We start from the raw sequence: 25,645 nt of genomic DNA on the forward strand, positions 1-25,645 counted from the left end.
TATCACGACGATGGCGGCACGACGACGACGAAACGTGTTACGCGGTTTCCTCCTTCAATCGCGACGTAGAGCGGCGGTGATTAATTTTGCGCGCGATGCTCTTCTATTGGTGCTGCTTCAGCGAGCGTCACGCCAGTTGTTTGCGCGAATTCGGTCCGACGATAAGTTTTACACGAACGGTGTGTTGCTCGCAGGTGTTGCTGCCGAGGTTGACGTCCCCGGCAGGTGGATGACGTGAATTTCTTTATCGCGATCCTCAAATATTTTAACGGCTTACTTACTGCAAACGTCACATGCGATTTAATTTAGGGGCAATTAGGAAGCTTCTGAGAGTGAAATTAAAATTTCATTCATATTAGGAGTTGATTGGTAGAAATTAAATGTTGATCGACATAGATCTCTTGATCTGATGATTATATGCTGAGGAAGAAATCGCGGAAAAAATTGTGTTTGTATACTTATTGTACCTATAAATAGGTATTTATTCAGTCAAAATCAATAATTAAATTCTTCATTTTCAGAATAATTCGAGAGAGGGGGGGGTGAGAGGGAGAGAGACACACCAGGGAATTTTTTTTTCTGAGACTATCACTGATCATCTAAAAATAAGACATTTCTATAATTTTAGATATTTTATATAATAATACACTGAACTAAAATAATCTTATGGGCATTCCAACAGCTGTTTACTATTCAAAAGTATTCCGTTGCTCGAAGAAAATTGAAAAATACTGGTCCACACAGTATCGTCTCAGGGAACCTAAGTGCGAATCATGAACGCGTACATGGATGCGCTCGTTTATCGATTTCATTCCTTAACGCCAAGACGTTAAAAATTCCCCACGTAGAGAATGGATGAGATATACATATCACGACACGGATGCAATTAGCCGAGGGTCACTGTACCCAATGAACCTTCCCGGAAAATCACAGCGAGAATCGCATTACTGAGGCCGTCTGTATCTCCAAATCTATCCGAACCAGGTCGTCTTTTCAAGCCGTAAATTGTTAATTCGTCTCGCGCGGAAATCCAGTCGCGAATGGCACAAATTAGATTTTCATTAAGGTAATATATAATGTCTCTATATACTTTTCTATAAATTCTTTATCGCATAAATTTTTAGAATTTAAATCGAAACACCGTGCAGCCCAAGAAACATGTTACAAAACTTTAAGTAAATCCATTTGAAATCACAAATCTAACTGAAAATGTGATATCATTTGATGAGATAGAAATCGATGACGTTACGGTGCCGCGGTATTAACGTGATGCAACGAACGCGGTGAGAGAATCTATTCAAATCGGAGTGTGCGCTATTTCTATAATCGGAATAATTAATATACTTTATTCCGTCTATAGGCGTGATAACGCGTGTTATATTTCTGCGAAACATGCGAAGGGAAACTCTCGAAACATACAGACTGAATCCAAAGCCTACTTTCAGCATACGCCCTAATTACAGTTTTAAAGCGAATTTAGTCTCGGTGAAAACTATCTTGCTTACGAAAGTGAAAAGTACAGAATTAATGGAATTCATATAATTTTGATCGTTAAATTTTATCGCATGTCGTTACAAATAATCGCGTGAAAAAAATAGGATAAATGAAAAGCCTTTTAAGTTGATTATTATGAAACAAAGTACCGAGAAAAAAATGTATTCTGCATAAAAATGTCCATGATTTTACGCTCTTTAAATTTGCCGAAATTAACATTACTCGTCAAATTACATCATCAAAATTAATTTTTCTTTTAACTTTTTGCGACATACCTTAATAATGGAGCAATCTCTCGCGTAATATTAAGTAAAGTGAAGCATTGTAAATGATTATAATCTGAAGTGAGAAATGCAAGTAATGCAGTAGACACAACGTGATATCATTATTATTTCCGGCACGCCCGTGAATGCCCGAAGGTTAGGCACTCGCTCTCCATTCGTAACACTAGCTAGATACAAAATGATACTACGTACTGAACTGTACTGTACAAAACAACGTAAAAATATTACGGGCATCGAAATGATTTAATGGTCTATCGCAGCAATATCGTTGTTACACTAAGTTGTGTCGCAGCGAACTAAATTTGCTGGCGAGTGTTCGCTCGAGAAATTGCAAGAGAAAATCGCGAAGACTAATATTCATGGATTCGCTCTGTTCGCAATATCGTTAAAACGTTCTGGCAATCATCGATCCCGTTCGCGGCGGTCTTCTATCAGACATTAAGGCATTTAATCGAAAATTATGTAACCTCGCGTGATATGTATAGAAAGCTACTTTGCAAAGGAGAAAGAGAGAGAACTACACGGCTCTTCAATAACGTTAGTTTGTTCGGGTCTTTAATGGTTATTATCTCAAAAAGATAAGAGGAGCCCGCATCTCTTTAAATCTAATTCAATTAAATTAATCACCTGCAATCGACCGTAATCAAGCGCAAAACGATGCGTAATGTAAAAGTTCACAAGGTCAAGGTGGAATATACATCGGAAAGTTCCTTGAAGCTTCGCGATAAGGCTATCATTTTGACGTGTGTCCAACAACAAAATATATAGTCTTGTAACAAACTGTTTAAAATCTAAAATTCAATATATATATATAAAATATAAAGTACTAAATGTATATACAAAATCTAACGCGTGTTTTTAGATAACAGAACATCCCATCCGTCGATAGTGCGGATAGGATAGAATTACAACGGATATCCGGTCGTGTCACGAATAACGAACGGCGGGCTTCTCCTTCGGGCGCAGTCGTAAGAGGTCGACATTCCTAAGCGCGCAGCATGAATCACCCGTCATGATGGAAAGACAGGACAAAACCAATAATTTTCATGTAAACACGGACGAGGGACGGGTTCTCTAGAACTCTAGACATTCGAATCAGAAATGGCGAATGTAACATGCTATTCGTTTCGTAGCCGCGATTTGCTACGCTGTTAATAAATGTTGTTAATAAATTAACAACATAACATCGCGATTTTATTTTACCGTTCTATTTTACTGACGTGATATAATTCTATGAATATAAATTTAATTGAAACTATAAGAATAAAATCTATTTTATTCTTAACTCTCTTTATACATTTAAATAATAATCGCACAATAAATACCATATTAAAAATTACAATGAAAATAACAATTGATACAATAAGAAGTTTATAGCTTTATAAAATTTATATAATTAGACATCTGCGTGACGTAGATATTTGAAAGAAAAAAAAAACGGAGCTGAAGGTATATCGAATGTATAGATAGAGAATTAAAAATTTCTTTTGTTCGTATGTGCTCGACACGACGACGCTCAAGGAAGGAAGGCAGTTTCTCGCTAGTGAGAAGAAATTACAACGCGTCCTCGTAGATGTTTCAGGCGACGTCGCAAAGGACGGCATCGACGTGTATATGCGTATGCGCGTGCGTGTGAGCGGGTCTCCTTGAGCTCGGTAGTGCATATCTCCGTTGTACGATGCACTCTCTTTCGCTACCTACGCGGCCTGGCAGGGCGAGGCGCAGGCGAATTCCACGATATTGTTTTTTTTCCCGTGTAAAGCGCGGAAGAATTCGCATTTGCGATCCATCGAGTGATTGAGCCTTGATAGTGAGTGACCAAATGCAGATAATAATAATGAGAAGAAAATAGAAATAAGAAAAGAACAACTTCTTGATATCGTACATTGAGATGAACATAGTGATTCACATGGTAATTTCTTGCACAATACATATTTTTGCGAACTCTCAATACCGTTAATAATTATAATTTATAATACGTTTTTCGAATCTTTATAGCAAAATAAATATAATATTTTTGGCAAGAGATATAAGACATAGAAAAATAGATAATAAATACAAGAAATAAGTTAGAAATAAATAAAGAAATAAATTAGACGCGCTATTGTTTTAGATTATTGATATTATTAGAAGTATTTTGTTCTTTCAAGAGTTGCAATGGATCGCATTCACCGTCGCTAACAGCTAATAGAATTGCGTGTTGACGCAATGGGCGTGTTGAGTCGACCGCGAAACATCACACCGTCACCACCCACCGTACAACAGAGTCTTGCACTCGCGTAGATCACGTTGAACATCAATACGAAATACAAGTTGCATTGAGATCGATAAATCGAGATTGGATTCCGCGTATGTACAAATGAAAAAAACTTTCATAAAATTTGACGGCACATTATAATTGGATATATTGATCAGCTTTCGCTAAATTAATTAATAACGATTAATATAATTTAAGCATCAATAAATTAAACTTTACATTTAAAAAAACATTCCACATTTACTAAAATTGTATAATTATACTGTATAGTTATTATTTTTTCATCTCTTTATTCAAAACTCTTTTTTTTTACAATTAAAGGTGTATTAAACAATTCTGCTCCAAACTCTTTTCACGTATGTTTTAATATCATTTTTAAAGGATAAGAAATCTCGAACGATAACGGTACTTGCAACACAAACTTTTCACTGGAAAAATGCGGCCATGAATTGTTCGAGACGGGAGTGATCACGAGATGCGTTTTATGCGGTCATCGGAGAATCGCAGTGCCACGACTTCCTAATAATGTTATTAACGTAAACGAATTAACGCTATTCTCGGATGTATAGACGCGGAGAAACCGGAAAAGTACAGTGGCATAAATCGCGTGAACCCTAAGAATTTCAGAGAAACAGCATTAACGATACTCCGTTGTGTGTGAAATACCTACATTACGATAATGCGTATATATGTATATGGCGTCGTGCAGTTTGTTTTCCAACTTTCAAGTATTAAACGATAAACTCTAAAAGTGATAGCTCCAATCTTGAGATAATAATCGCAATCGCGAGTAAAAAAAATTACCATGGAATAACAATGTAATTTTATGGCATAATTATCGCGAGTGTATCGGCTATAATAAGATATTGGCCGTTTGCAGAGAAATAGGCTGCGTTGATAGGCGATTGAGCGAGTTAATGAAGCTAGGCGATGCGGTAGCGCGCTTAAAAGCATCCCGATCGTCGGATAGATCGATCGATAGATCTCTTTAGTCATCCACCTAATAGTACGTGCAACGTTACGCGATAACGTTCCGTGTATCCGTTCCTCGAATGGACCTGTTGCACCTTCGAGGCGCAAATTAAAAAGCATCGCGTTGCCGCACAATGCATCATCTATGCGTGTCACGCGCCTCGGGGAATCGGCGTTGCTGCGCTCTTACGACATTCTGCTTAAATTGGTAAAACTGCAAAGTCAGCGTGCCAACTAGAAATGTAAATCGGCAAACCGGTCGTGATAGAAGAGAGGAATTCGGTTTTTTGTAACACCGAACACCCGCATCGAACGTGAGAGCGGATCGATACTATCGCAAGACTAGTCAATTGTCTTTAGCAGACGTGCGCGAGAAGCCCGATGGAACGATATATATGGGTATTTCCCCTATATATAAGTAAGCGATTGCTCTAGAAATACAAGAAATGAAAACTTGTTACGTTACCTCTTGTCGCAGAATATTGTGGAAATCTCTATACTTTCATATATAATTCTTTTGTCTCTTATTGATTTATTTTATGTACATTTAATTTATTTCTTTCATTATATACATTTTTCTCGGATTATTTATTCGTTTAAGTAAAATTGTTCTTTGAAATCTCGATTTCAGGTTTTATAACGCGTTTTAGAACTTTTTCAAGGTTTTATATACTCTTACTCATTTTCGTATTTGATAAGCAATCGAGCGAGTCATTAGTATTCATATTTATATAACACATTCATCGTAAGAACATCTCGAATCCGATTCCAACTATAATACGCAATTTACTTGTGCATAAAATTTCTATTCTTTTTTAATTTTTTTTTGTTAGCTAAACAAGGAAGTGGATGCTTGTTGAATGAGTAGTCATGTTCGACGAATACGACATTATTCATTGTCAATGAACAGTGTCGGAGTATCGAATCTCTTTTATACTAGCATACGATTCCCGACTAGCGCTACGATGAGCTGCTCCGGCCTGTCTAAGACCGGAGCTTGCCAATTGTTGGGCCAATGTTTACATCGGTGGTATTAATATCAACGGAATAATACGCCGGCAGGCACGTGTTATCCCTCGACAACCAACGACGTCACTCCGGGATACGCGCGTCATGCGCGTTTTCCAAAGAGATCAACATCGTTCGCCGCGTCGGTTATCGAAAACAAGATATCTCACGGATTACGGCATACTATACACGTACGAGCAACAAACAACCGTATTATCAGAACGAGAAGCGTCGTCGGATGCGTAGAATCGTTCACAGTGTGCACCATCACTAGATAAAATCCACCGATTTCATACCGTGATGACTGCAGCGAATCGTCCTTTCACTTTCCGTACAAAAAAAAATACATTACAAGTTTCCGCTCTCGTCACATCCTCGTGCCGCCATGTGGCCGAACGAAATAGAGAAGAAGCGGAGAACGAGAGGTATGCGGAAATTAATCGTCGGAAATATGGATACCTAGTCAGAGAGGAAAGTACGCGAGGCAAACAAAGCTGTATAGCGGGAGTCGGGAGTCGGGACAGCGAAGTCGCATCCTTGACATTTCGCTCGATTGACACACGTGCGTGCGTCGTTCGGGCGAGATGTCGCGTACGCGTCTAGTTTTGCTAGTTCGATGACGATGGCGATGTATCGGTATATGGCCACTATACGCAACGCAAACACACCGTTGGAGAAAAGGGCTCCAATATCGCGGAATTGTTCATCGACGCGTGTCTCTCCTCGCGACGTATCGTGCCGTCTATCGAAGCACGAGAGAGGAAAAAGTCCGGTCGTCGTGACACCACATATACACACTGGCAATCGGGCTCAACGTGCTGCTCGATCGCGAGTCTCGTGCTAACTGAGCGCGTCGAGCGGGGATACGCGAGCTCTCTTCGTTGCTGGATCTTGCCAGCGAGCGTGATACGCGCTGCTCCCGCCTCCCGCCCGTCCGCCGCGCCGGTCTCTCGCTTTGCTCCACATGTCTGCGTGCATGCGTGTACACTCACACATATTGCGGCCGGGTCGGGGCAGACTCCTCGATCGGGCTTCGGTGAGATCACGAATCGTTTGCTCATGAAATTGATACTGGTCGAAATCAATAATTTCAATGAACGTAATCGCAATTAAGAGACGACATCGCGCAATCTTTTCCTAGAAGTGAAAAAACGAACGGCAAATATTCGTGCAAACGTATGCTGCAATCTCTATCACTTATTTTCGCTGTGAAACGATGAACTTTTATTGGAAGAGAGCCACGTGAGAGCGACATGAGAAGATAAAAGAGAAGTAGACAAGTTTTTACTGACAGATACACGATACATGCCTAAAACTCGATACGCGTGAAAATAAAGTCTGTGTTTGTTATAGCGCCAAGAATAAAAACCAAGTAATATCACAAAGGATTTCAGTTAAATGTCAATAATCATACCAAATGTTTTAATATAAACATTAGCTATTATCATCAACAAATGTAATTTTTATCACTTATAGGTCTTTTGTTTTCAGAGCTACAATTACTGTACGACTTATTTTTCCTATTCTCACAGAGAATCAAAAATAAAGCTTATGTTATATTTCAAGCCTCAATCATATATATAGATATATATATATAGAAAGTGCGAACATATGTGTGCATGTTCACCTCTCGCTTGATTCTCTTTCCTGTGTGGATTTTTTATCTGTTGTCATAACGATAATTGTTGTGTGTATGTATCGAGAATGAAAGGACTCTGATACGTTTAAGCGTGACGATAACCTATCAATTTGCCGTCGGTCATCAACGGAACGCAATAATAATCATACGCACGACAAAACAAAAATAGCATACACGAAAGAGACTATATTATGTGTTTACATCACTTTTCGAGGAATTCTTTTTAAAAAAATAATCAATTTTTTATCATTCTGTGTCGCTTGTGATTTATATAATATCAGCACGTAGATTACATCTCAAATTATCTTTTGTGACGTTATTTGGAATTAAATTTGGTACAATTAAGTGGGTCGAGTAAAATTTCATACTATACTTTGACGAAAACCCGGAACTGACTCGCCATTTCTCATGGATCCAATACTACCTAATTATAATTGTTTTGCCTACAAAGTCTGCGAGTCAGAAAGTGCGCGAGAAATCTCTCAGAATACAACTACGCGTACTTTTATAAGTTGCGCGCGTTGTGTATGTCGCGTAACATAACGGTCCTGGTCGCAAGTGTATGTTCCTGTAACACTTAACAAAAGTATCTGTTGTATCTGATGAAGACGTATTAGAAAATAACGGGGAACCCAAAGATATCTCTACGATTTTAACATATGTGTGTTCTTTCGCTATTACATTCTATACTTAATTAAAGCGTCGCGTCGATCCATCACTTGTCGTTTAAGATAACCCCAATTTTTAAAGATTGTAAACTGCAATTTCTGAAATCGCTGAACTGCGTTTGTCCACAGGTTAAACATACGTTGACGCGTGCAATGATAACGATAATAAAATACTAATAATTTGCGATGTTTGCAAAACTCATAAGGGTAGGGCAGAAACTCTTTATGTAATTACGTGACGGCATGCATAACTATGTGCGTATAAACACATGAGTTCTTATTATAACGAATATTCAGAATTCAACAAAGTGTTAATTTTTTCATTATCAGTCGTCTTTTGAGACGTAGAATGCAAGAATTGCAGCAATCATTACACGATGGTAAGTACTGAACGCTTCGCGTTTACACAATCATTGGGCAAGATATATTGTCTGTGTAGGTGCGCTCGCATATTTATACGTGAATTCCGCGTGCGTTTACAGTGTTTACACACCGAACGTTGGAGTCGAGTCGAGCGAATAGAAATTAAGCGCACCGCGGCGCGCAATCGCTCCTAGATGCCACTAGATGCGTTCGTTGCACAACGAACGCATCAGTTTCAGAGCGAGAGAGAGAGAGAGAAAGAGAGACAAGGCGCGGGGGAACTTCGGATAGCGGGGTAGGCAGAAAGGATCCGGTGGTAGGAGGCGGATCAGAGAAACGAGCGGACGGATCCATTAGATTAATTGACTTTGGGAATTGATGCATGTAATCCAACACGAGGTGAGCCTTTATACTGGCTGTGCACGAGGATCTCTCGTGGATTTTTAATTCTCGGATGGACGCGTTTTATTTCACAAGCACCGTTCTCGGCCACTTGGGACCTCACCGCAACTAGTATCCTTTACTTCTATTTTATAGCGGTCAAAGTATCGAGCCAGCAGTAACATTATTATAATGAAATTCCTATAACAATATATCAGAAAGCGCCGGAGCACTTCCGTTTTGTTAAAATTTTATTGGAACATGTTTCATCCACGCGTAAACGTACAATTTCCTGAATGTAATTAAATGAAAGGAAGATAGTAATCTCTGTGTTTGATAAATCACAGAGTACACAAAATGTTGTGGTTTCTAGCTGTATAATTAGACATTTTATCTTGTTGAATTAACTTATAAGGAATCCGAACAGCTCGAAATTTATCTTGAAATTAAATTAATAGTGATCAATAGCCGTTCTCAAACATCGGTGATCGATAGACTACGCGGTAACCTTCGAAGAGGGTTTAAAGTGGAAAGTTCGGGTCGTAACCTTCAATAGTCGAGAACTTTCTCAGAATATAGACAGAGTATATCTTTTCACGGATAGAAAGTGATGTTACTTGAGGAGAAAATATATACGCGTCCGGCGTGATAACACGACATTGCATTGAAGTCGCCAATAAAGATCTAATAAAAAAAACTGTCTGGACACATGCGTGAAGATTCACGGTCATTAACCCATTTGCATCATCAACGATCTGTCGTACCAGCTATCAATTGCCAAGTGAATCGGGCCATCGACAGTTTCACCATTTCGCCGCACTTTCAATTTATATTCTCGTTATTGTAATTTGATTAATGCTTTTGTCCACCATTTCCTATATAGTAAGATTTTAAAGCATTAAATATTCATTAGATTTTTATAAAGTTTATTATTCATATTAATTTAATCGGTGTCAATAAAGCGATCGGATCTGGAGTGAAAAGATAGATCAATCGATTGTGATTAAATTTCTCCTTGACATATTCCCTTTATATCCACGAAGAAAATCAACCTAGTTAATGCTCGATAGTTACGCGAACAGTAATTAAAACTATATTCAACTTCAACCAGCTTTACTCGCCGATCGTGCAACAAGTACAACGGCAGAACGTTGATGCGGAGGAAAAAAAATAGCGGCATGTGCGACAAGTTCTGGATTTCGCTCTATCAGCGCATAAAGATTAACCTAATTAACCCGATCGTCGATTATACAATCATATATGTTTAAAGTGCGACAGCAAAGTGCTTTAGTGTGAATATAACGCGAATTGCAGAATGCAATTTTCCTTGTGTGTAACACAAGGATTTTTGCGTAATATTAAAGATAAAAGGCTTATTAAATGGCTTATTAAAGGTAAGGTTAAAATCTTAACAGCCTTGTAGTTAGCATGCCTCGTGTCCGGAAGTTACATATGTAAAAAAAGTGCTGAATAATGAATAAAGATTCAATGTATGAAGTAAAATATAAAAAAATTAATAAAAAAGCAATTGCAGGTTGAAGGCATGCAAATATTCATGTTCGCGTAATAGATTTGTTAAAAAATTTGCGTACATGTTTTTATTACTATCCGGTGATGTGTGAAATACTTTTTATTAGTTCCTGATAAATCGCGAAATAAGTCTGTCATAAAAAATATCTCTCATATAGTTTTCTATTTATTAAAATTTATTATTATACAAAACGTAATTTTAAAAAAATCATTTATTATGAATATATGCGTTTACGATTGAAAATCTTATTTTAGTCAGAATATTCTTCTTCAATTATGACTCTAGGTCGATAACATAAACTAAACGTTTTTAGAAACTTGTTCATGTCTTGACACCTAACTTACGAGAAGATTCAAGAGGATTGAATAAATTAGTCTTCAAAACATGAGAAGAATATATTATTAGAATACAACAACGTATAAAAGGCTATCTCTTCGCATGGATCTCTATCAAACAATATTTGAAAACTATTTATATTTTATGACCAGAAAACTTAGAATTAGGCACATCATACAGAATTTTTTCTTTGATCGTTTTCTGATTTTTTTTCCCTTTGCCTTTATCTCATTTATCTGAATAAAAACACGATCGAAAAGTTACATTGAAAACCAAAATATAAGTTCTACAAGCGCAACTCCTACACCTTATTTATAATAAATAAAACAGCACTTTCATATTATACATATTATTTTATTCGATAAACATCAGTGTATGAAGTAAAATGGATTTCGCGACTTAGCGCTAGATAAACGTTTACAAATAAAAAAATCTTCCTTCTTTCATCCTTGTAAATATCATAACTTGTCACTTTACGGAATATTGATATAGTGATATATTTAGTTAAATATGTCACGCACATAATTTTTTCTCTTTTCGTTTGACCCTTTCGTAGATTTCCCATTTTTATTTCCTTGCTTTGCAATATTCCATCATAAAAAAAGTCAAGTTCCCCTTTTTACGATATATTCTGGATTTCTTCAATATTCGTTGGAATATATCGTATTCACATTGGCGATTTATCTCGATAGAATTTCAAAAATAAAATACAGTCTTGATATAAATCTGAAATATGGGACGACGCATATGTGTAGAATTGGTTGGAACTGATAATCTTAAGATGTCTGACTTGTTGTCTATAACGAAAGTACTGATCATACGATAGACTAATCTTTCCGACTCAATTGTGAGTCACGCGTTGCGGTGTAATCGTCTAGACGCGCCGGCTAACTCTACTTTTTTTCCGTAGAACTTTCGAAGCCGTCGGCTTCTAATAAAACTTATGCAAGGCTGAGTGAGTAATGATTCACGAGCCAGAATATCGCTGGCATTATCGTTGCCAGCACTACCGTTCGAATAAGTACGCGCGAACTGGACAGACTATGATTAGCACCACCATCGGTTAATTAATTTTGTACCAATTGCTCTCTTTTAATCCTCGAACGCGTAATATGTTTTGCATTCGCGGTATATACCTACTATTAATACATAAATTATCAGTTTTCTATATAGGCTAATCTATTTTACAATAAATTATTTAACTTTATGCACCATCTCTTATACATGTATCTCTCCGGGGTGATATCGTATGAACCGTTGAAGCAAATTTATAAATCTGTTCCTTTTTTTATCTCTTTTCAGGAACTGAAATTTCTGTACGATTACATACGCCGACGAAATTACGTTCACGCACGTGTTTTATCGGCGGCCATCGAATTATCGATTCCTCTAACTCGTGCAATTGTATAAATTGACCGAAAATGTCCTTGGCATTGTATTGACGATAAAATTGACCCAAAACAGATTTATTACAATAACAATGGATGCAAATTCTCGTGCCGTTATAATCCACGATAATCGTATTGTTCGCTACAATCGTAATAAACCACACGACGATTTAATTTTCATGTGTGAATTGCAAAGTGCAAATTTATTTTTTCTACGTACTACATCTGAATATCAAGCATAATCACCCTTTACGTAATCATTGATCCTTAGTCAAGAGCCGGTATCTTCCACTTGTTTATATATGACATCACTTTTAGCATGATCTCACCGTGGATGACAATGGGGGGGGGGGGGAATGAAGGAGAATGATAGTGCACGTGATTGCACAACTACATTTCGGCAAAAATGCAACTGTAAAAATATGCGTTTCTAAAGGTTCTTTTTAACGAGTGAGAAACGAAAAAAAGTAACAAACGACGAGATTCTTTTTTGTGAAAATCTCTGGAAACTACTATTAATTTCATTTTATCTTCTTAAAAAAAAAAATTATTATGACGTTATTTTACTAATTTTTCAATAATTTTTAATAATTCAATATAATTTATTTGATAAATATTCAAAGTAGATTTTTCTCCAATTTGTTAATGTCAATTTATAAAACTTTATATACATATATAAGTATTAATTTTAATATTGGTGAGCGAGAATTTACATCGAATTAATCTCGCATTTTTTGTTAATCTTATTTCCCAGATTTCATGTTTTACGTTCAACCGGCCGCTCATATTCATTCCATCAGTAGGATTTAATGTTGTAAAATCTCAAGTAGGTTTTAACGCGGCCACGTATCGAGATTAGCACATTCGAAACTGAATAGAACGAAATTTTACGATTGACCAATTCTCACGAAGATCGTAAATCATCGAACTGCAATCGTGTGCAAGAAAAGTCCCAGCAAAAAATGCAATATTTTTAACCATTCACAAACCGTCGTCATAGCGATAAACGCATAAAAAGTGAAATATATATTGGACATTAACTGAATAAAATTACAACAAGACAATGCAATAAATACGCGATTAAGAATTAATTCTCTAATTTGACTTCTAAAAACGATTTCTTGTTTACATTTTCAAATTTAAGTTCCCTAAAATATATAATACGTTGAATAATTCTGTAAATATCTCGTCAAACGTCTTAGTTTGACCTTTAGTATACGTGGTCAAGAGGAAGTCAGTGACCTTATATAGTAACCCTCCATAGTTGGTAGGAGTCAAGGCTTTCCTCGACAATGCGGTGCAGTGAAGTACAACAAATAGCTATGGATAACGTGACATATATGAGGATATGCTTTCGTGGTTGAACTGTAAAAACCAGTTTGCTGTCTCTGACATGTTAATGATAATTTCTACTGATCCGTAATCTGATAACATTTAGTTGTATATATTATGCTAGAATGAGAATCTCTTAGAACATTGTTATAATGTACAATTGTTACATAATAATTAGTAATGTTATCACACAGAAGATACCCCAATCAAATCTCTATAGTTTAATTACTCAATTATTTTATTTGCTATATCGTACATACAATAATATATCTGAGAAGACGCGAGCCATTAGGGTCATATCGATAATATAATTAGTACCGCATTTAGCGTCACCAAGAGCCGAGGAGAAAGAGTAAGGAGAAATGCTTATTGCATCTGATTTTTATACAAAGAATCTTCAGGACTTTCAGCTATATTATTGTATTATTAGATTTCAATTTCTTAGAAAATGTCATAGAATACCGTCCCATTTGAACGAGGCTTAAGATCGACCGCAGCACGTCTCGTAGGTGGAAACGGTGCGGTTGGCTTCAAAACAATCGACTTCTATCGCTCTTCGACTGCGACCGGAGCGACATTGCACGTGGAGGACAATAGATTCCCGGGCCCCGGGTTCGATCGAGAATGCCATTTATGGCGTCGCCGCCGCGAAGCAGGCATTGCAGTCGTCCCTGTCCTCGAGTCGTGGCTGTCCCGTGTCCCGTACGGTTTTGCGAATACGAATAAGCGGCGCACGTTAAGCATTGGCAGTTCGATACTTGCGGTATATCGATAGAACGTTTCTCTCCATACGAGCGACGGGTCCTTCCCGCATGTCAATTTCGAAATAAGAACGTCTTCGTATCGATAAAGACCGTCATGCACAAATAGGTGTCGATTAATAACATTTTGTTAACGGTTTTGCATACGCAATACTATTTCTGTCACTCGACATAAGTATCGTAATATATTCGTTGACAAATACAATACAACGTCATTCGGAAAAATAAAAGCTACGTGATAATTTTTAAACTTTCTATGTAAGAAAGTCTTCTCATGTTTATTATTCTTAATTAATTAATTAATTAATTAAATACTTAATTTGTAATAATTTTTGTTTATTATTTTTCTACCTTCTAATTCCATTACCAATTTTATTTTTAACTTTACTATTGTGCAGAGATTTTTCTTCTAAATCATCACCGTGATATATCTCTTTAGATTCTCTCAAATATATGTCGATATAAATATATAAAAAATATATAAATCAAAGAGGAATGTATAAAAAGGAATAAGATGTAAAAAAATTAAGATATAAATTTCCCTTTTTGTGATAAAATATATCTAGCACGACAGGAAGATCGACTGATCGCAGTGACGATACGAAGAATCGACTTTAGCCGGTGAACGTATCGGTTTTCTGATATGTCACGCGACTACACGCGACTAATAAAATGATGTCGAGCGGCTTTGTCTTCCTTCTCGTATTACGATTACGCCAAGTCGAACGGAAAGACTGTGATCGCCATCTGGCGTACCTTTCCGCAATGCATGAAGCCATCTCATCATGAAGCGAAACTCTCTTATCGGTAGCGAGAGTGACGCGTATCGGTATAGTTAAAATATATTATATGTAGTTAAAATATATTGCATTACAAATTAGAAATAATAAGTAGCACCGCATTTTAGTAGATGACTATTCTAAATCTCTTGAAACCCGCAGAGAGAACATATACCTTTTATTCCTAATATTTCAAAAATTGGATATCCGAAATAAGTAAAAATATTACAAGCACCAAATCCCTTTCTTATATAAGAAGATATATTACACGTTAATTCATGTTTTTTTTTTTTTTAGAAATTATGAGAAATGTCTCGGAGTGAAATAGTAGAATTTACAACGACAGTATCTTTTGTCACATGTATAGAGATATCTTTTCACGAGATATTTTGATCTAAAGTAATACATATCGCAAGATGCGAATAAAACACTCGCGATGCGCTTCTCTTGCGTGGGCTGGGCTAATATTTATCGCTAACGCGGTTATTAATTATGTGCGTTAGCATGCTCAGCACGCGTCTCGCACTTTCGTGACAGAGAAATTTCCTGCGCCGCAACGTGATACGATCTTGAAAAATCTTCCACGGTACCGCAATTAACTGCACGCCGTGCGTTGACGTCGTTGTACTTTAAAGACCAGCCTACGCTGTATGATTTTCGACGGTATATCGTCGTGTTTTGACGCTAAATGTGCGTTCGATTCGTGTACATATCTAATCTATATTTTAGTTACATTTACCTACTGCTAAATATTATATCCGATTTCTCTCTTTCTCTTTCTCGCTTTTATCGCGAGATAAAATTATCTCGCGAGTTAAGAACACCGTACGGCTACAGGCATTTCCAGAGCTAATAAGAATACAAGTGCGGACGAGAATTCGAGATAAACTAATCTTACACGTCGCATATTTTTAAGCCTGTTTCATCGGCTCGTGTACTAGAACACGAGTTACGAACGACCTATCGGACGATGCTTTCGTCGATTGAAAATCAATGACATGCAAGTGGAACGACTGAAGGTGTATTTTCTACTTTGAAAAGAAGAGTGCGTCGGCCTTTTAAGCGTCGTTTTGTTTAACGACGGACAAGGGGAGCACCTGTGCAACTACATGACCGGATTGCACAGAGACATTGCCGGTGTCGTATCGTGGAAACAATTTCGCGTTACCATCCGAATAAACTGGAGTATATCGATCCGATTATTACTGCCTCACGCTCGAAAGAGCCACCACTACCACCGTCACCACCATCGTCACTGTTGCTGCCGACGTGACAGTTCCGACGTCGGAGCGAACGTTCTTAAATGTGCCAGCTAGTGACGATTAGCTGCATTGGCAAAATGCCGTGTAAACTAAATTCGAACGATTAAAAACCAACATTCGAGAAGACGATCGTGCCTGCATCTAGAGCGTCCAGATTCATATAGTCGGATTCTTTAGACGCGTTCAATGCGCATATTATATGTTCGATTCCGATTTCAGAATAACAATAAGATTATTTCATGCATTAATGCACGAAATCTCGATATCATTAATGAATAATGTAACGAATAACATCTCTCTCTCTCTCTCTCTCTATCTCTCTCTCTTATACATAATGCCCTGCGCAATATCGGCTTTGCTTTAATTTCGATATGCAGTTAAGTTTTCGAAAACAAAAAAATAAAAAAAATTATTTTATCAGTAGTTTAAAGAAATATATACACTAAATAATAATAATATAAAATAATGTAAAAACTGATTTTTGCATTGCAGAACTGATTTTTATATTGGGTTCCGGAATTAAGATAAACAAGACATTTAGCGTCGAATACGAAAAGAAGCTACTTAAAGGGACTTGAAAGTTAGAATCATATGTTTCGACGAAGAGCTACATTTACGGTTCGCGTAGATCTAGTACCGAAGTCTCTATCGAAAAGTTCGGTAAGACGTCTGTTCCGAAGACAGTGAGAGAGAAATAGCAACAGCTTATTTGTTGCCTGCAGAAAACTCGAAATTTATTGTTGTGTCTCAAATGGAACTTTAAAGAGAATCCAATTTCTAGGGTTGTATTTGTTTGCTCTGCTTTGAATTGAACTTTTTGAGTAACTTTTCATATTCACGAAGATGCCATAAAACGCTCATAATTTTTGACAAATTATAAACTTCGCGTTATATGTATATATCATACCATGCCTCAGACAACATAGCTTCAGAAATCGTTCTATAATATCGATCTATAATATTTTTCATAAAATAAACGCAAAATTTTTTTTAATTAAATTATTTTCCTGGAAAATAAATATTTCAGTGAAGAATGCGTATAACTATTCCAAACTTTACACATATTAATTTTCGTTGCATTTTTTAAAAAGCAATTTTCATTTTTTCTCCTAAATTTTCTCAAATTTGTTTATCAAATTGCACAAAAAAAGCATGAAGTATTAGCACAACTATCATCGATGGTGGCAACCTTGCACCACACATAAGTATAAGCTGCGCTCGATCTTATATTTATCCGCATTTCTCTCGACGGGTATGTGGTCCGCAAGGTCGTTGCTACATTTGGGTCAATCATAATCCAAGCACCCGGTGCGAAAACTGGATACCACTCACGAACGACTGCATTATCATTATGTCCGCTTCGAGAGCGTCCGAGAAGGCGATCAGGGCAAGGTGAACGGGCGAAGAAACGGGCCTGTTCTTTGATTCATTGCTAAATTAAGTCCAAATGAAGATATTGAAAGAACTTTTTCCAATCTCTCTCTCTCTCTCTCTTCTCTGATTCCTTTATCAATAAAAAACTAACGCAGATAGAAAATACAATATAACGCTTGAATTATTAACGCTTATTATCAAACTTTTATTTACCAACTGATAAAATTTGAAGCGGTAACGAAAAAATGAAGAAAAGATGAGAAAGGATTGACTAATCAATTTAATAATTAACTCTTATTACTTTCTAAAAAGAAACAATTATTGTTAATTTAAATGGGCACTATTATACAAAAGCGCGAGTCAATTCAGAAAATTAAATTAAAACAAGTTTCATATATAAAATTCTGGAATTTAAAAATGTAGTCATTATTTGATATGAATTGATTAATTTATATATGAAATATTTAAGATAACTTACAATCTTTCGAATAGATTGCCAAACCATACCAAATGGTGCTGCTTTTCAAGCGTTATCTTATTGTTAGCTCCGATATGCTGGATTGGAATTAAGCTCAATGAACAATTCCGAAGTGTGTGATGTAAGCGTGTAGAAACGAAGTCCAGCCACATTGATGCCATATAGCTTGCGAGAAAAGAACAGAAGAAGAGAGAAAGAGAGAGACAGAAAGAAAGGACAGCCATGGGTTAAACTTGGTTGTGCACATACATGACAAGTTTGCGAACGACACAGCGTCCATGCTATTCCGCTTGACGTCTAATTGATCGCGATTGAACGCGCGCGTCCCGTGACGAGATCGGTAATGCCGCATCCGAGATAGCAAGAAAAACAGACGCCCTCAAGCTTTTCAAACAAAATAACAATCGAATACGCATTCGAGTGTGCGTGATGTAACGTTTTTGTGATACATAAATGATATAATCGCCGGCAATCGGCAATGATTAGAGTGATATTATGGGGAAAAATGCCTTGGAAAGATACATTAATTTCACAAATGAGAGGCAATGTTATTGATTTTTTTTTAATACTGCATGTGACATTATTTTCTTTTACTTTCCATAGTAATTTTTTACATTACTTTTTCGTTTTTTTATATTAATTTTATAATATTTCCACATTAATTTTATTTTAATTTTTTATAACAGAATTTTTTTATAATATACAAATCGAAGTTGATCTTCACTTAAATATCAAGGCTATATTCTGTAACTTCAAAGTTGGTATATATATGTATATCATAAGGGATGGAAAATCTACACGATGTGGTTAAAAATAATTTAGCAGAAATTTAAAAAATGTAGAAATGTAAAAAGAAACCGTGTTTTCGTAAAAATTACCATTTCAGATAACGTAAATGTAAAAAACTTATTATTTTACTACTTATCTCATTGCACAAACAATGCAGTGTGTGCTTTTGACTTTCCGGTGAGAACGTCATTAGCGGCAGAGTGCAATCGCGAAATTACATTGGATAAATGTGATTACGGACGCATTCGTGATTTACAATCATCATCATCAGCGATTGCCGGACAAATGTGCAGAGAAAGCGTATCCGTAAAAAGTGGATTAATCTTAGTTTATTAGTCAGCGTGAATCGCATTTATAAACAAGACACGAGCACGGATTTATCCGACAATATAAATTGTCGTCATTGAGTTTGCCGAAACGACGCGTCTGAGAAAGTAATTTTCGTCGATCTCATAAAATTGCATTAATACTTAAATGATGTTAATTTAATGACATTTATTTTCACAATGTTCTTCTCAATTTAATAATATAAGAAATATAAGTGTTCGTATCTTCTCTTTAGTGAATTGCATCCGTATCAAACTCAAATTACCATTTCTAAAAAATTGTCGACCGATTATAATTTGAAGTACGTTTCTTCTAAAAGATTTGATTTCAATTAGTAATCTTGCAAATACATTAGATTCAATAAAAACTAATCAAATTGTTAAAACAGTCACGTGTAAATTCATACCTCTGTGGAAGTCAACACGACAATTTAACAATTTTATTAATGATTATTATGTCTAATACCAATACTAATCCGATCAAACAGCTATTGTGATTTGGTGAAGTATCCAGTGAAAGAGAAGTGGTACGAGATAAAAAGACGGCCTTGCTTCGCTGTTCTTGCATCTTCAGCACGAGTGTTAACCGGGTTAATTAAGCTTATCGACGTCATTCTGCACGACTTTGGTACCGTTACTTCGTGCAGGATCAGAGAAGAGATTTTAATGTTTCATAATCTGGATATCCACGCAGCTCTTCGACATCGACTTCGCGATTTATATTATTAATAAGGCGTAACGTGCGAATAACAGACTATATAACAACTTTCCCACTAAATCGAATCAAACCGCGGATAATAGTAACTGTCTATGATTTGCTCTTCCTAGATTATTATATTATTATCATTTCATAATTATATTACATGGTTTTTTTGCAATTTGTTATAAATAGAGTAAAAAAGATTTTTCTAGAAATGATTACATCCGAGTAAAACGATATTTAACTACGTGACTGAATAATGCAAAAGTTAATTATTTTCAGATAAATCTATGCTGGACTTCTAATTAATTACAGAATAAAAATTTCAAAATAAAACCATAACGGAGAACAAAATATACACGAATTATAGTTATCTCTCATATTTCTGCAGATAATAATTTATGTCACTTATTTTCTTTATTAAACTCTCGCTAAGCACATTATTAGAATTATGCGAAAGAGTTTATACAGAATATACACACACATATATATATACACACACACGCATCTATAGAGATAGCCGAAATTTTATATCCGACGACTGGATATTGATATGCTGTGCAGTGATCTGCATGGACATAAAAGTGCTCAAATGAGAGAGACTCTCATCGAGACGACCATCCGCTGTCATAATCAATTCTTCAACAGAAATATATATTCTGCGCGATATATGTAATTTCCATCGTATAAGGTTGACATTAGTTTTCATAATCCTATCTTTACGCAGATATTCAAAACTAAATTCCCCTTTAAGCAGATTTCAATCACGACGTTATTATAATAATTTTTTGTTGAAAATAAATATAAACTTCTTTCAATAAAAATAAAAAATATCTCAGATGAGACAAGCTTACGATTAAGCTTGTAATTAAAATGAAAATTAAGGTAAATAATTCGTTATCAAAGATAAAAAATATGTTATTAAGATAGCAAATCTATTATTAAAATTACGGTCGAGGATGTTCCGAGACCCCTTCTCCCCTATTTACGCATTAATCAATAAACCAATGTATTCATAAATAATCTATTTATATATATATGTGGTAATGAGAATCTGTACGCGTTATGCGAGTTTATATATGAACATATACGTCCGCTGTCTGAATACTCTGAATCGGAACATGTCTATCTACATGATATATGGCGCGATATATGGCTAAATTTCCGTGACGTAAGACCGATCGATTTTTGTGACGAAACTATGACGAAAACCGTATATAGTGCTTTTCAACAGACAAGCATTATTTCGAACGTCATTGCAAACAGATACAATATCATCGACCGCCGAAACCACGCTTACAATTATAGTGACCGAACCTTATTCAAGGTTCAGCGATTCGGTAACCTTAAATCATCGCCGATATACCGTACGATTGTCGTCGAGCGAGCGTATAAGATATGCGATGGTCGAGCGGATACGTTGCGCCGTTGGGACACCATATGAGTCAGTTATCGTCAGAGTTAACTAACAGTATAAATCAGCATTTCATATACCGTAAGATGAGATCATATGAGCCCATAGAGGTAATCTCAGAGGTGCAAGCAAAAACATTTTAGCATAGACTATAAAAAATAATTAAGTAAAGATATAACGCGTCTGTCGTAGAGATAAAAATCAGAGCTCACAGTTTTTAATAAAATTCACAAGATTAAGACAAAAATAGAATTACTGCGTATATTAAGATTAAATCTACTTTATGTTTTATTTAAGAGAGAGACAGAGAGAGAGAGAGAGACTATATCTCTCCTATTACACACATTCAACACATTGTAGATAATTCACATAAGCTATTCATAAATGTTTGCGGCGCAAACCAGCATTAAACCAGCACAATCGAAAGTTATAACCGCGACGTTAATTACAAGCGAGGGATTAATTCGTTTGATAACTCATCGACGCTCTCACGAGCGTGAAAACGTGAAAGCTTCCTACCAGTGACGACGATAAAGCACTGGCGACCACTGCCAAGAGAAAATTCGAAAGCCGTCGATCGTGAAAACCTGTTCGGTCGAGTCATCGGATACGATTCCTGTTTTGTTCCATTCGGGACGAAATCTGGGCTAGACGCGTGTGAAAAAAAAAGATCTACCAGACTCGCCGGCCTATTTACATGTCTACATACCTTTTGACCAAATCATATTCGATTTCGTATGACGTGTCAACAGTGTCAAACTAAAACCCGAATAATTGAGAATAAAAGGCGCCTTTTTTATAAGAATAAAGAACATTTCATTTCATATTTTCAGTGTACTCAATAATAAAGTGCAAAAAATATATCTAAAGCGTCCAGTGATCTGTTCTAGATCATTGAATGACCGCGCGATAAAATTTCGAGATAAGAAACCGTTTTTGCAAATTTTTAATTTTAATGATTATCTTTCTTAACTTAAGAAAGCGTGGATGTTGATATAAAGCAATCACCCTATACCAGAGACGTCACGAAGCAACTTTGCGATACGTGTAATATCACAAGGGAGCAACATTTCGCCTTCTGCGCGACGTAAGGACGCACGCAACAGGAAGAACGTACTCAAAGTATCTGGAGGTCGCAAGAACGATAACACACGGTTTGATAAGAATTTAATGCACTCAACGATAGGTTTCGAGAGTTCGCTAGGACGCGAGGTTCGCAAGAGTTTATTATATAGTTGGCTGTATCTCAGCCTCCTAAACTCGCTTCAACGAACCTTGAAAAACGCATTGCGACTACGTCATTTTTATCGGATACTTTCTTCCGTCTGCGAGCGTCGACCCATAGGCTTAACATATTACGCGTGACGAGGCACATGTTGATCGACCTACGAACGACAGCGAAACATTCCAGACCCGGAGACAATGAGGCATGATAGAACGATGATTCCGCGTGTCTAACAATAAGGGACTCGTTCCATCCGAAGTGGATAATATTGCCATGGGCTTTTCTTAGGTATGTATTCACGCCTTAATTAAATGTCGATTAAATGTATTTTAGCACTTTTTTATCATAATGCTAATAAAAATATTCCACGTTAAACGAATATAGAATTATCGAGGGAAAAAAAGACATTAAATAAACATGTATTTTAACTGTTGTGCCTAAAGCGATTAAAAAATTTCTGCCTATTGTTTACACAATAACGAGCGTGTTGCACGAACGATTCTCTCTATATGCACGCATGTTTTATGCAGCTGTAATGAATAGAAGTCTCGGAATTAATAAATGACCTTTGCATGCGATTTACATTACATTGTTGCGATTGTAAATTAGTCGAATTTAAATTAAGACTACTTTGATTAGCAACGAGATTACGACTATAATCCATATAAACTTTACGTAAGCTTTTCGTCATTTTTCAGTCAGAAACGCGATTTTATATGTCCGTACAACTTATTTTTTCGCAAAATTTTTCAACGTATTGCATTACGCAACCGGCAATTATAGGGAAACGTCATGAAATCGCGTAAAAGAAAGTTCGTCGTCGGTAAATTGAATTTGCCGAGTAAATCAACCGTGGCGTTATGTCATCGCGCGTACAGTCGATCAGCCAGGGTCAATCGTAACGTATGTACTTGCAAGAGGTGGCTTGCACCCGTGACATTTTCAACCCTCGTTCGTTCGGTAAGGAAAGGTTCAAAGGTCGAGGAGTGTCTGCGGGCGGCACCACCAAGCACGTATATAACACGCGATATTTTAAAAAAAGCATACGGTGTCTTCCGAACTTCTCTTCCAATTTAGCAGCCCATTCACCTCCGCTACGATTTCAACTGCATTTCCCGAGAAGAAGTTTTTAACGAAGCCGAAGTCGGTCCTTTAGCCGATTAATTAGTAGAAAGAATGGATAAGATCTATATATAATATTTTTTCATATTAAACATGATATTTGATATCTTTTAAATGTGTAGTAGAATACAAAAGCTTCATTTTTCATAAGATGTAGATATTAAAAAAGATTACACTAAAATCATACTAAGAAATATTGTAATTATTATATAAATATTTTTAAGACAAATTTAAGACAAGTACCTCTGTCCTTCTGCTATCAATGCTATTAAAATAAATAAAACTCTATGTAATAAAAAGTCTCGAGTTACTTATCGCTTTATATACAATAAACATAAACAAATTTTAATTTAAAGTATAATATAATTTAGAACAGACATTTTTAGTCATTGATTTAATCGAATTTAATCTTCGGTAACACACACGAGAAATATAAATTTAGTTCAGAAAATCAGAAACATTTCCGAACTAGAAATCTCGGGAAGCGCATTAAGTTAAAATCTCTCATTGTCTCCGAGATGAAAAGAGTTGCGGTCGTTCTAGATGAGAATGTGAGACACAAAGGACAACGAGCACGATCCTCCGCCATAGTTGGCGGAAGGAAATACTCGTAGTTAATCGGATTTTGGACAACTTACTTTGGAGTTTGTGACGTGGTCGGCAGGCACGGATTCCGGAACGGTTTGCAGGGTGCTCCGCATGCTAGCGGACATTGTAGGCCAGCCAGTTTCACTCCAGCCTTAGACCTTTCTCCGACGCTGTGTCGATGCACCCTCTTCTCTCCTCACGCCTGGAATAAAGGAAGGACGTTCAAGTTAATTTTCAAATCCGTGAGACTATAAGGTCCACCAACAGGGCTTTCGGCCCTTTTTCATACATTTCATTTAAAAACAAAAAAATTACGGTCGAAAGATACGGTCATCTATGAGTTATTAATGATGCATGTATGACTTGACATAAAAAAAGATTATAATGTTAACGGGAAAGTCAATAGGCGAATATCGTTATTCGCCTAATAGCTTTTGCTGAAGAATTAGATAAAGCGAGAGAGTGGAAGCATAAATCCCGACATATCTTGCAAACATCCAGGATATATAAACAATGCACACGTACTTAAAGTGTATTAACATTTTTTATGCAAAAGTATTTATCGCATAAAAAATTGTAATAGCTTATTCGTTTTAACTATATATCCCTTTATCGTGGAATATCTTCGGTTAGTAATTACCAACATTCATTGACATTAGGACCATCCTTAACCAAGCTAGGTAGGATCGATAATCTCATTTTCACCCAATTTAGCCGAGCGCAAGATCGATCTTACCTGAACACGGCGCCCGATATAGCGACGCAATCGCACTGATTGACAAAGTGTGCTTTATTAATTGGTATGTACGGTAAACCGTGGGCTTCAATTACCACGCCCGCGCCGCGCCTGTGCCGCCAGTGGTATCCGTGTGGTGCCGATGCGTGCGGTGCCGGTGGCGTACGCACTACGCACACCTATCATCCGATTGTTTCACATATGTATTGCGCGCGGTCGACCAAACCGTAAAACGACACTACGCGCGACGTTGTTTATATACGGAGAGGCATAATGTGAGTGATCAAGTGAATGATGTGATGCTACTCGCGGCAAAGGGCAACGAAAATACCTGCGCTAACGAGTTTTCGCGATTGTCATGCAACAAGCCAATGCGTATCGTAATTATTATTAATTAGCGTATATTTGCATATGTACCGATTGAAAACAATTATATAT

The 25,645-nt window shown here is 36.5% G+C and overlaps 1 protein-coding gene across 4 annotated transcripts in view; it reads right to left on the minus strand.

Moving 5' to 3' along the window:
• LOC139787509 (serine/threonine-protein kinase MARK2) overlaps window positions 1–24,653 on the minus strand; it is an 84,138-nt gene extending 59,485 nt beyond the window's left edge. Inside the window, exon 1 of one of the 4 annotated variants that reach the window (XM_071726622.1) lies at window positions 24,522–24,653. The gene's annotated coding sequence lies outside the window, so the exon portion shown is untranslated. Of the gene's footprint in view, window positions 1–6,474; window positions 6,860–24,521 lie in introns of those variants that run through there. The other 3 variants (XM_071726632.1, XM_071726633.1, XM_071726634.1) reach the window with 3 other exon arrangements.
• Between the last annotated feature and the right edge of the window lie 992 nt (window positions 24,654–25,645).

The sequence above is a fragment of the Temnothorax nylanderi genome, unplaced genomic scaffold (assembly GCF_030848795.1).
Source record: "Temnothorax nylanderi isolate EJ_2023f unplaced genomic scaffold, tnyl_v1.0 TNYL_tig0010_pilon, whole genome shotgun sequence".
NCBI lineage: Eukaryota > Metazoa > Arthropoda > Insecta > Hymenoptera > Formicidae > Temnothorax > Temnothorax nylanderi.